This window comes from Microcebus murinus, chromosome 25 (genome assembly GCF_040939455.1).
Source record: "Microcebus murinus isolate Inina chromosome 25, M.murinus_Inina_mat1.0, whole genome shotgun sequence".
Taxonomy (NCBI): domain Eukaryota; kingdom Metazoa; phylum Chordata; class Mammalia; order Primates; family Cheirogaleidae; genus Microcebus; species Microcebus murinus.
Window position 1 is genome coordinate 17,031,648 of NC_134128.1, and position 12,668 is coordinate 17,044,315.

The window sequence follows — 12,668 nt, forward strand, 5'->3', positions numbered from 1 at the left end:
TATCATTATAAAATCTTTTTGTTCTGCCTGACCTTTTTCTCTCTGGGTACCTTAGAAGTTTATATTTGTTTGTTTATTTGGTTTTTGAGACAGAGTCTTGTTCTCTCGCCCAGGCTAGAGTGCTGTGGCATTGGCCTAGCTCACAGCAACCTCAAACTCCTGGGCTCAAGCAATCTTCCTGCCTCAGCCTCCTGAATAATTGGGACTACAGGTGCATGCCACCATGCCTGGCTTATTTTTTGTTTCTTTGTGCTTATTTAGCTCACGACGTATTCTATTTATTTAAAAAGGCATTAATACCTAGATAAGGCTCTTAACTGTGCTATACATAAGTATGCTATTTTAGAAATATACTGCATAATATATATATATTTTAGTAACAAGGCCCAGGCTGGAGTACAGTGACTTGGTCATAGCTCCCGGTGGCCTGCCTCAGTCTCCCAGAGTGATGGCTGCATAATCGTGCGTAGTTCCTATTTGTAACATTGATGTCGAGCATACTTCAGTACTTGGAACCACTTGGTACAAGTTAATGCTGTTGACTGACTGCCCTCGTTGGCCCAGAAACTATACCTTTAGCCCAGTCACCCTTTCTCTGAATTAGCTTCCTTTCAGGTTTGCCACATTTGACTTTGTCCTGCTATATTTGTCCCTGTCTCTTCCAATGGAATGGCTTATGTTACTTATTTTTTTTTTTTTTTTTTTTTTTTGAGACAGAGTCTCGCTTTGTTGTCCAGGCTAGAGTGAGTGCCGTGGCGTCAGCCTGGCTCACAGTAACCTCAAACTCCTGGGCTCGAACGATCCTTCTGCCTCAGCCTCCCTGGTAGCTGGGACTACAGGCATATGCCACCATGCCCGGCTAATTTTTTATATATATATATCAGTTGGCCAATTGATTTCTTTCTATTTATAGTAGAGACGGGGTCTCGCTCTTGCTCAGGCTGGTTTTGAACTCCTGACCTTGAGCAATCCGCCCGCCTCGGCCTCCCAAGAGCTAGGATTATAGGCGTGAGCCACAGCACCCGGCCTATGTTACTTATTTTTATTAAGTCACAAGTTCCTCCATCTTCTGCTATCATCCTCGCCCGGGTTGATCTTGATTCATATTTTACTCTTGGTGACACATGTATTTTTTTTTTTTTTTTTTTTTGAGACAGAGTCTCACTCTGTTGCCTGGGCTAGAGTGCCATGGTGTCAGCCTAGCTCACAGCAACCTCAAACTCCTGGGCTCAAGCGATCCTCCTGCCTCAGCCTCCCGAGTAGCTGGGACTACAGGCATGCGCCACCATGCCCGGCTCATTTTTTCTATATATTTTTAGTTGGCCAATTAATTTCTTTCTATTTATAGTAGAGACGGGTCTCGCTCTTGCTCAGGCTGGTTTCAAACTCCTGATCTTGAGCGATCCTCCCACCTCGGCCTCCCAGAGTGCTAGGATTACAGGTGTGAGCCAACGCACCCGGCCAACATATGTATTTTTAATACGATGTAACACTTCAGAAAAAAGACATCTTTCCTTCTTTCACATATCAAATATTATTTCTTAAAATCCATTACTCAGATTCCTTCTCTATTCCCCATTCTGAGAGATCATGCATTATCTATCTCAAATAATGAAAGTTATATGGGTTTTGCTTTAAAACGAGCTCTCTTCCAACACAGCTTTGATCTTATTAAATTACCTGTCTCAATGTGACTGCAAAGAAATATAAAGGATTTACAGGTAATTTCTTTTTATCAGAAAAGAATACCTTTTTCTTTTCTTTTTAAATAGCTTTTACCAGAATTGTCTGGGAGAGGCAAAGATATATAACCTAAGGTGCCACCTTCCCGTACAGGAAATGTTATGGGCCTCTAGCTTTTCAAATTAGAGACTGTGTACTTTTTCTTCTATTAAGTGTAAATACAGGCTGGGCGCAGTGGCTCACTCCTGTAATCCTAGCACTCTGGGAGGCCGAGGCGGGAGGATTGCTCAAGGTAAGGAGTTCGAAACCAGCCTGAGCAAGAGCAAGGCCCCCATCTCTACTAAAAATAGAAAGAAATTAATTGGCTAACTAATATATATAGAAAAAATTAGTTGGGCATGGTGGCACACACCTGTAGTCCCAGCTACTCAGGAGGCTGAGGCAGGAGGATCGCTTGAGCCCAGGAGTTTGAGGTTGCTGTGAGCTAGGCTGACGCCACGGCACTCACTCTAGCCTGGGCAACAAAGCGAGACTCTGTCTCAAAAAAAAAAAAAAAAAGTGAGAATCTGTCTCAAAAAAAAAAAAAAAATTAATCAGGTAATAGAGAGTTCTCTTATACCCCCCAAATTCCCCTGTTATTAACATCTTACATTACTATGGTACACCTGCTACAATAGATGAACCAATATCAATGCATCACTATTAAGTAAAATCCATATGATTCAGATTTCCATAGTTTTTTACCTAGTGTCCTTTTTCTGTCCCAGGATCCCACTCAGGACACCATATTCCAGTTAACAGTTGTGTTTTCTTAGGTTCCTGTTGGCTGTGACAGTTTCTCAGTCCTGTCTTGTTTCCAAAGATCTTAATAGTTTTGAGGAGTACTGGCCAGGTATTTTGTAGAACATTCCTTTATTGGAATTCATCTAATATTTTTCCCATGACACCCTGGAGTTAGAGTTTTTTTTTTTTTTTTTTTAGAGACGGGGTCTCGCTCTTGCTCAGGCTGGTTTCGAACTCCTGACCTCGAGCAATCCGCCCGCCTCAGCCTCCCAGAGAGCTAGGATTACAGGCGTGAGCCACCGCGCCCGGCTTGAGTTAGGGGTTTTTGAGAAGACGATCACAGGGGTAAAGTTCCATTCTCATCACATCGTATCAAAGATACATTACTATCACCATGACTTATCATTGTTTTTTTTTTCTATTTCTTATTTTATTATACTTTCAAATTTTTACTTTTTTTTTCCCATTTTTAACATATACTTAAATGCATAAAGACTTATCATTGTTAATGTTGACCTTGATCACCTGGCCAAGGAATACATCACATTTCTCCCCTGTGAAGGTATGCTTTTGAAATTCCCTTTCCATATCTTACTCTTTGGAAGAAAGTTACAATTTTCAGCCTACACTTAAGGATTGAGGAGTTACATTTGCCCTCATTTAGGGTGCAGTATCTCCATAATTAATTTGGAATTCTTCTGGATAAGAGATTGTCTCTTCCCTCCCATTCATTAATTTAGTAAATCGTTCATATTAGTATGGACTCATGGATATTTATTTCTTACTTTGGGTTATAATCCAGCACTATTTCATTTTGTTGCTAGAATTGTTCTAGCTTTGGCCACCGGGAACTCTTTCCTTTGTTCCTGAGCCCCTGTGACATACTCCCATCAATGTGGGTTTTTATTGGTTTTTGTTTTTGTTTTGAGCACTTCCTTACTTTCTTACACTACAAGGTATTCCAGGCTCATTTTGTATATTTCCTGCCCTGGTCCTATATTCAGCCACTTCTTTAAAGAGGAAACTTGCATCTTTTATAAGCTCAGAATAGCTCCTTAAGGAGCTACTCCAAACATGAAAACTGTCCTGCCATATCTATTTTTTCTTTTAGTTTACCAAAAACAAAAGGTGAAAAAATGCTTAAAAAATGATATAGCCAGGAAATGCAAATTCCCAGTAAAAATTTAAGAAAATATAATTCATATTTATTATATGGAGTATAACAATGAGACAAATGATTGGAAATCGTAAATGTCCTGGAAAATCAGAGTTCTTTGGATTTCATGTCTATAAAGGGAACTTATAATGACAGAAAATGATTTTGGTTGAGCTCTTCAAATAGTAGGTGAAAGGGAGATTACGAAATGAATTTGGCCAGTTTATGAATTTATCAATTACTTTGGCCAACTAAGCGTTCTCACGAAGATCAAAATCAGAAAGATTTTCTAGTGAAAATAGCTGACTACAAAATATATATATATATAAAGTATGATCTGATTTGTATAAAAATATTTAATCATATTCATAGAAAAAAGTCTTGAAGTATATACATCAACCTAAATATGGCTATCTATTTCTGTAAGAGTGGTAACTTTTCAAAAAGCATTTATTACTTTTGAAATCAGAAAAAAGTTATAAAGGAATTCAATAAACATTATAGAGGGCCAAAAGCTATTTTTAAATGGAGTGTTTGCTAAAAAGTAAAACAAGGAAAGGGTTCATAGATGAACTAGCATTTGAGGTTTGGTTTGGGTATATAGGTCCAACTATTGCTTAAAATGGTGGCTTGAAGAGTTGGCAAGAGAGGGAATATTTTTCTTTTTCTGGAAGGAAGAAGCCATTTCAATTTAATATTAAGGGTTTGCATGCTAATAACCTTTATAGAAACATAATTTACTTATTATAATGTATAGATTAGGTAAGCTATGAAGGAATGGGAAGTCTCTGGAATTTAGAAATAGAGGGGTGTTATAGCAATTCATATCTGGCATCCTCCATGTTAGTCTACATCTTTAACCAGAGTTTTAAAGGAATGGGACAAGAACAGAGGAATTTCATGAGTTAGAGTAGCAGTTCCCAAACTTTTTGGTCTCTGGACCACTTTACACTCTTAAAAATTAGTGAGGACCTCATATGAGTTTATGTTTATGTGGGTTATATCTGTAACTAGTTACCATATTAGAACTTTAAAAGAGAAATTCAAAAACTATTAATTGTTTAATTTAAAAATAATAAACCTAAACACATTTTAACATAAATTGTATGTTTTCATGAAAAATAACCATGTTTTCCAAAATAAAAAATTTTACTGAAAAGAATAGCATTGCTTTTACATTTTACAAATCTCCAAATATTTGGTTTTATAGAAGATATCTCTATGGCTGATGTATACAAAGAAACTCAGGCCTTAAAAGATGAATTTATAGTCCTTTTGAATAATTGTGGATTTTCTTTTTTGACACTACAGTGATATTCAACAAGTGGTACTTTCTTAAAGGTTAATTACAGTGATGAATCTGAAACCATATTAATGAATCTTTCAAACTCTGTTTTTAAGTATATACACCCACACACATACACAAATATATCCATTCATTGGTCTATCTTACACTTTGAATGAATCTTTTATTGATGCATGATTTTGTAACACTTTTCATTGGTTATCTGAAGAATATTGGTTCACTGTGTCATGTAGTTCTTCCATGCGATGACATATTTTATCATAAAACATCAAAAAGTCACGTTCATTTTTAGTACCACAGTGGCATCAGAAAAATCTTTAAATGTTGCCAAGCTGTCAAGCTCATGGTGTTGAACACAAGTTTTCCAAATTTTCAAATTTCACTGAAAGCTAAATTTTATCATTGGCAATGAATACTGTCAGCTGTTTGCTCGAAGTGTTAGGCTTACTTTGTTTATTGTGGAGAAAATATTTGTGAATTCCCAAGTTAGAATTACACGTTTGTCTGTCAATTGTTCTTTCAAGTAAAAATGGTGTGCCATGAAAAATGCACCCAGTCCAGCTTGTGACTCAACCACACGAGTGCTTTTCTTCAAGACAACCATCCTACTTTGGCATACATACAGCAGAGGTGCATGTGTAGTTCTCATTTCTTCAAACAGAATAGTAGAAAGATTGGTATGCAAGAGTCAAAATTGAATAGAATTAATACTTTTTACTACTTCATTAAGGATGTCCCTAAGTCATTATTTTTAAAAAACTGGGAGTGTGTGTGGCAGGGAAGAATACAAGGATCCAATGACAGCTGGGACAGGTTCGTGCCACTGTCTTGATTCCTGCTAATGTTACTATCTATTGCTTTGTACCGGCAGTGCAAATCTAAACCCAGCAAAAAAGACAAAGAACATTTTTTTTTAAAAAATCCTCCTCCTCCTCCCAGAACATGTTGTATTGTTACAAAAACAGTTTTTAACCTTGAGACCTCTGAAAAGGTCTCAGGGATTTCCTGAAATCTGGAGACCACACTTTGAGAGTCGCTGGATTAAAAGAGGGAGAACACAGGAGGGGAAAAAAGGTCACATAATGGAAACAAACTGTTGAATTTAGTGTATAATAACTCTTTCTTAAAACAAAGAGTATAGACTTCAAGTGTCATGAGAAGCAGGTTAGAAGGGGAGAGTGATTGGTGGGATTTATCAGGTCAGGAGATAGGATTTTAAATGGGCCTTGAAGGATTGGCACAGTTTGGAAGAAAGGGATGTTAAGGAAAAAGCTTGCTCGGAAGGTACAGATGTACAAGACCCTGACCACGAGATCTTGTTGATACGTAAGGCAAATAAGAAACAAAGCCCGGCTTTTGTTCCCTTATGGCCCTGTGTATAAGAGGAGGTGATGAGTGATTCTACATTTTTGTCAACATTACTGTTTAAAACTCTAAGGGAGGAAAACCCTTCAGATCAACGTGGTCGGAGGTTGGGGAAGGTGGGAAGTTAGGTGATCAAGGCTGCGAAAAGAAGTTCCTTCATTGAAAATACACTTATGTCCCAGAATCTGTCTATAACTAAACACCCACTAGAAAAGGAGTTTGTCAGAGGGAAAACTAGCTTTGCTGATATGTTGTTGATCATTTGCAAAGCCCAGGCAGGCGTGTGGCAAGAGGACTGTGGTGTCTTAGAACATTCCCATAGGTCTGAGACAACTCAAGGAAAAAACCCTCCTGTTGACAACACCATTCCGAGGTATTGTTACTAGCAGTCCCCAAACTCGGTGGGGACTGTGCGTCCTGAAGTCGGCGGCGTGCCGCGGTTGCCTCACTGACAGGCAGCCCAGCAGGGAATCACTTCCAACAGCGATTTCCGTGGCCTTTCGCAATCGCACTAAGCAGGGCTCCTTGCGCTTGCCGTAGCGCGGACTCTACCATCGCCGCCCGAGGGGGGTTTGGCGGCGGCGGAAGAAGGAGACCGGAGGGTGTGTGTTGGGCAAAGCCGGGCGCCCCGGAGCACGGTTGTTCTGCGGCTCCCGTAGTCGGCCCGTCCTTCTCCCCTTTCCCCCCCTCCCCACCGCCCCTGTCCCGCCCGGGAGCGGCGGCGGCCTCGGGCTGCGCTTCATTTCCCCGCGGAGGCAGGTGAGCGTCGGCGCGCGGGCTCCCCGGGCTGCGTCCCCACCCCCCGCGTCTCCTGGGCCGGTGGCGGCGGCCGGCCGGGGAGGCGGCCTCGGCGCACAGTAATGGCAGCGCTGTGATCAGAGGAACGCGAGCTGACAGCCACCGCCGCCGCCGCCCACCTTCCTCGCCGGGGGCTTCGTCCTTCACTCTGTCGGGCTGCCTCCCCCTCCCCTTGTCCCCTGCCCCTTGTCCCGCTTCTGCAGAAGGTAACCGCGCCGAGGGTCGCGGAGTCGGGCTGCAGGCGCCGGGAAACTTCCCTTCTCGGTTAATGGGTGGCGGGGATGGGGCAGAGGAGAGGAGTTGGGGGCGAGGAGGGGGGAGGGGAGGGGGACGGAGGGGGAGGCCAGGGAGGGTGGTGTCCTATAAGTGACCTCGGCTCCCCAGAGCGCTGACCCCTAAGCCCAGACACCCCCTGGACTGGATCCTGGGCCTCCCCAACCCGATCTTGGCCGCCCCTCCCTCGGCCCCATTTTCCTCCCAGGGAGGGAAGGTGAGAGTGCGTGGACTCCTGCTTATTTACGTGCTCACGCGGGGAGACAACTCTGTGTGTTGAGGGCAGCTATCTCATACATCCTTACCAAGAGTATTTTCACTTTTGTTTCCGCAGACAGGGAAGATTGATAGCTTTGGGGAGGAGTATCCTACGTGCATGCTAGACCTCCTCCTGTCTCAACACTTAGGGGTCTGATGAAATAAGATCCTCAGACTCCAACACTTGCTTACACGCTACGGAGTCTGGACCATTCCCTACCATTACATGTATGCAAATAAAACATCTGTGAATTGCACACTGTTATTATTGTTAAGTCCACTCCTTACCCCCATGGATTACTGTGACCAGTTGAAGGGCAGTACCCTGGAAGTTTAAATTTTGAAGATAAGGTATAGACTGTTAACATTTGCTCCTATGCTCTGACTTTTCAATATAAAAATCTTTGAGTTGGACCTGTTCCAAATCTACATTCGTAGAAAAGTATGGGAAATAATCACTTTGTTCTGATTGAGTACTGACTACATAATAAACATTTAAAAACATTCAAAACACTGTTCCCTGCCCTTTAGAATCTCATATTCCTTTTCAAGACAGACAAATGAACAAATTAGTTATACTTTGCCTCTTTTGCCCATATACAGTATTTGGAAGACCCTTCCAAAAGTGTCACATGAAATAACAAAGGTACACAGTGTTTTGAATTACCCTTTTTTTCAGTTGCTGTTTATCAGTTTGGGGGACATTTCTCCAGTGTGCATGCACATAGTTTGTGAAAAATACCTATTCTGTTACCTTTTGAATGTTTGGATGATCACATGCATCTGAAATATTCTTCATTGGCCTTCCTCTCTGGCGATTTTCTGTGTTCTCTATAAATGTGGAGGTAGTTTATCCATGTCTTCCTATTATCACCAGTTTGTCACTAAATTAACTGTTATGGACCTTCTCTAAGGTCATTTTTGCCTTATCTGTCAGTTGACAGATATTTATTAAGCACGTGGTTTATTTGCCAAATAATATTGCAGGCATTTGGGATACAGCGATAAACAAGACACATGACATATCTGTCCCTTCTGTCCTCTTGGAGCTTTAGTTTTGTTTGGGGAGGGAGAGACAGACAATAAATGAGAAATAAAAATAATTTCAGAGAGTAAGTACTATGAAGGAAATAAAATAGGGAGAGTGGGAATGTCTGGGAGAAGACTTTCAGATGCTGTGGTCAGGAAAGGCCTTTCTGAGGTAACCTTTGACCTGAGACCTGAGAAATGAGAAGGGTGTAGGTAGCCTTAGAAAGTTCTGAGGTTAGGCTGGAATGCAACAGCCTGAGGTGGTATCTAGCAAACTGAAGGTAGCTCAGTGAAGGGGGACCCTCAGGAGAGAGAAGAGGTTAGATCCTAGCCAGGGGCAAGATCCTGTGAGGTCCTATTGTCCAGAGGAGTTTGGCTTTTATTCTTATAATACATTGAAAAGCTATTGGAATTCTGTTTTAAACTGGGAGTGATATGGTCTGATTTACAATCTGACTATAGATGGGAGAAAAAAAAGGGAGACCAGTGAGAAGAGTAGTGGTTATGGAGTGTTAAGGAACAAGTAAAAAGGTTTTGGGATGTATTTTGGAGTTAAAGGCATTTATTGACCTTGTGGTTTGGGTGAGTGTGCTGTTGATTGGGACAGGAGTGACTTCTGGGTTTTTGGCTTCCAGTGGAGGATGGTGGTGGTGTCATGGGGAAGAGGTGAGGGGGGCATATTGCTACATGGGATGGGGTCAGATTGGACATGTTAAGCTGGATCTAGTTGTTCCAATGGAGGTGAGAAAGAAGTAGACAATTGAATATACAAGTCTAGAATTAGTGGAGAGGTCAAGGAAGTCATTCAGCAAATGTTCTCAAGCATCAGGGTTAGACCAGACAGTGTGGATATGGTGGTGAAAAAATGGACAAAAACCTCTGCCTTCATGGAACTTAAATTCTAGTGGGGAGAGAAAGATGGAGATGGGGAGTCATCACACTTATTTATTGATATATTTTGAATAAAAACTATATTCACATGGTTCAAAACTTAAAGTGTCCAATAGGGAATAGAATTTAAAAAAAAAATCTCCCTCCACTTATTGTCTGCTTGTCACCCAGTTTTCCTTGGAGCCAGTGTTAGCTCTTTCTTGCCTATCCTTCTAAAGAAATGTTTTGTGCACATAAAAGCAAGTGTATTTATATTATTCTTCCCATTTTGCAGAAATAGTAGCATACTTTACCTGCTTTGTTACCTTGTATTTTTCAGGGTATTATGTAGTATTTAAGTTGTGAAACAGGATGAGAACACCTAAAGAGAGAATGTAGAAAGAAGAGAAACCGATGGAGTACTGTAGCATCTTCTGATTTGGCTCTGCCCTCTGAGTTTTGTTTTTTTTTGAGACAGAGTCTCACTCTGTTGCCAGGGTTAGAGTGCCCTGCCATCAGCCGAGCTCACAGCAACCTCACACTCCTGGGCTCAAGCAATCCTTCTGCCTCAGCCTCCCAAGTAACTGGGTGCCCTCTGAGTTTTTGATCTACAGATGTGGAGTTGTTTAAAGAGTTGTTTCTTTTTGTGAGACTTTTTACAAAAGTTTGCACTGTTTCTTTTGTGTTTCATCTTATCTGCCTGTTCTCTGTATATGCTGGAAAAATGTTTGGTTATGATTTCTTTCTTTTTTTTTTTTTTTTTTTTGAGACAGTCTCACTCTGTTGCCCAGGCTAGCTCACAGCAACCTCAGACTCCTGGGCTAAGGTGATCCTCCTGCCTCAGCCTCCCAGTAGCTGGGACTATAGGCATGCACCACCATGCCCGACTAATTTTTTTCTATATATTTTTAGTTGGCCAATTAATTTCTTTCTATTTTTTTTTTTTTTTAGTAGAGACAGGGTCTCGCTCTTGCTCAGGCTGGTTTGGAACTCCTTAAGTAATCCGCCCACTTCGGCCTCCCAGAGTGCTAGGATTACAGGTGTGAACCACCACGCCCAGCCATGTTTGGTTATGATTGAAAGCAATATTTTCATGTATGTACTATCAGTTAAATTTAATAAATTGGTGACAGAATCAGCCCTCGAATCTGAATATTATAACGCTTATGACTGGCTAATGTTAAATCTTGGAAAAACAAGCAGAAATTTGGAATGTTATCTTGAGATTTATAACAAGTTATTGATACTAGAGATGTGTGACGAATCCTCTCTTAGTGATCAGTTAATCAAAATATCCGTTCAGAGGGATCTGGCTCTTTGCCTGGGTTTGAATCTTAATAATGTAGCTGTTAAATTGCAGATGTTAGCATAATCCTTGTGTTACTATCTTTAAGAATATATAGATTCGTCTAGTTTGTATTTGTCTTTTAATTAGGAAAGACTTATTGGAGATACTCCTTTGTTTCTTTTTTCTTTTTTTTTTTTTTGAGACAGAGTCTCACTTTGTTGCCCAGGCTAGAGTGAGTGCCATGGCTTCAGCCTAGCTCACAGCAACCTCAAACTCCTGGGCTCAAGCAATCCTCCTGCCTCAGCCTCCCGAGTACCTGGGATTACAGGCATGTGCCACCATGCCCGGCTGGCTAATTTTTTTATATATTTTTAGTTGGTCAATTAATTTCTATTTTTAGTAGAGATGGGGTCTCCCTCAGGCTGGTTTCGAACTCCTGACCTTGAGCAATCCACCCGCCTCTGCCTCCCAGAGTGCTAGGATGACAGGCATGAGCCACCACACCTGGCCACTCCTTTGTTTCTTAAAAGTTTTTTGAGACTTTTGAGTAGTGTTATGATGTTAGAAGCCTGCAATGACTTTTAGGGTGCAGTTGAACTCTGCTGGTTGAGTCATTTGGAGGTAAGGAGGTGGAATATTTTTTCTTGCTTTAAGCTTTATTATTTTGAAGAATTAAAAATCCAGGCTTGCATTGTAATTTCTACTGAATTTGTAATACATTCGATAGTGGTTGACATTTTGATTTTTCATTAGCTATCTTTAGCCAGATACTTTCTATGTAAATTGATCTACCTGTTTTTTGATCTATCTGTTTTTTGAGATTTTTTTTTAAGGCATACACGAAAATGATTGAGGAGAGAAAGATAGGGTAACAGCAAGATATAGGTTTACAGGCCATGGTACACATGCCACAGATGACGACCGGACTCATTGTTGCAGCAAAGGGAGAGCAAAAAAAGGGACCAAAAAGGGGAGATTATTCTTGATTAAGAACTGTTTAGTTCTGTTTGAGTTTTTGTTAAGTTTGTTATCATTATCTCTCTTTTGTAAAATTCTTTTTTGCCTGAGATTAAAGTAAGCAGCTGGTTTCCAGATCAGAGAAATATAATCTTTGATAGAAAATATTTAATAGAACTTTGTGAAGTGTTAGACACTAATTACTTCTTGTAAGACTACCATATAAGGCTGGACGTGGTGGCTCACGCCTGTAATCCTAGCATTCTGGGAGGCTGAGGCGGGAGGATTGGTGGAGGTCAGGAGTTTGAAACCAGCCTGAGCAAGAGTGAGACCCCATCTCTACTATAAATAGAAAGAAATTAATTGGCCAACTAATACATATGAAAAAAATTAGCCGGACATGGTGGTACATGACTATAGTCCCAGCTATCTGGGAGGCTGAGGCAGGAGGATCGCTTGAGCCCAGGAGTTTGAGGTTGCTGTGAGCTAGGCTGACGCCACCACACTCACTCTAGCCTGAGCAACAAAGTGAGACTCTATCTCAAAAAAAACAAAAAAAAAAGACTACCATATGAAATATATGTAGTATGTGAGTTTTATATAAACTCTGTAAGTATGCAGGTATAAATGTTCTACTTGCAGATTTTAGTTATCTAAAGGATTTTCTTTTATATACTTTAACATTATAAATGATGTCACTGTTATTTAATCATTGGATTACAGCTTAATTGTGTGTGTCAGAATTTTTCATCAATCAGATTGACAGTGTATCATTTTTGTTTTTCTTATCAGCCATAAGCTTCTTTATTATTATTTATTTATTTATGTATTTATTTTTGAGACAGGGTCTCACTCTGTTGCCTGGGCTAGAGTGCCATGGCATCAGCCTAGTTCACAGCAAC

General features: G+C 40.7%; 1 protein-coding gene across 3 annotated transcripts in view; it reads left to right on the forward strand.

The window, feature by feature from the left end:
* The first annotated feature begins 6,875 nt into the window (after positions 1-6,875).
* Positions 6,876-12,668, forward strand: part of CUL2 (cullin 2) — a 67,694-nt gene continuing 61,901 nt past the window's right edge. For 2 of the 3 annotated variants that reach the window (XM_075997679.1, XM_012765652.3), the window contains exon 1: positions 7,116-7,297. The gene's annotated coding sequence lies outside the window, so the exon portion shown is untranslated. Of the gene's footprint in view, positions 7,053-7,115; positions 7,298-12,668 lie in introns of those variants that run through there. The other variant, XM_075997680.1, reaches the window with a different exon arrangement.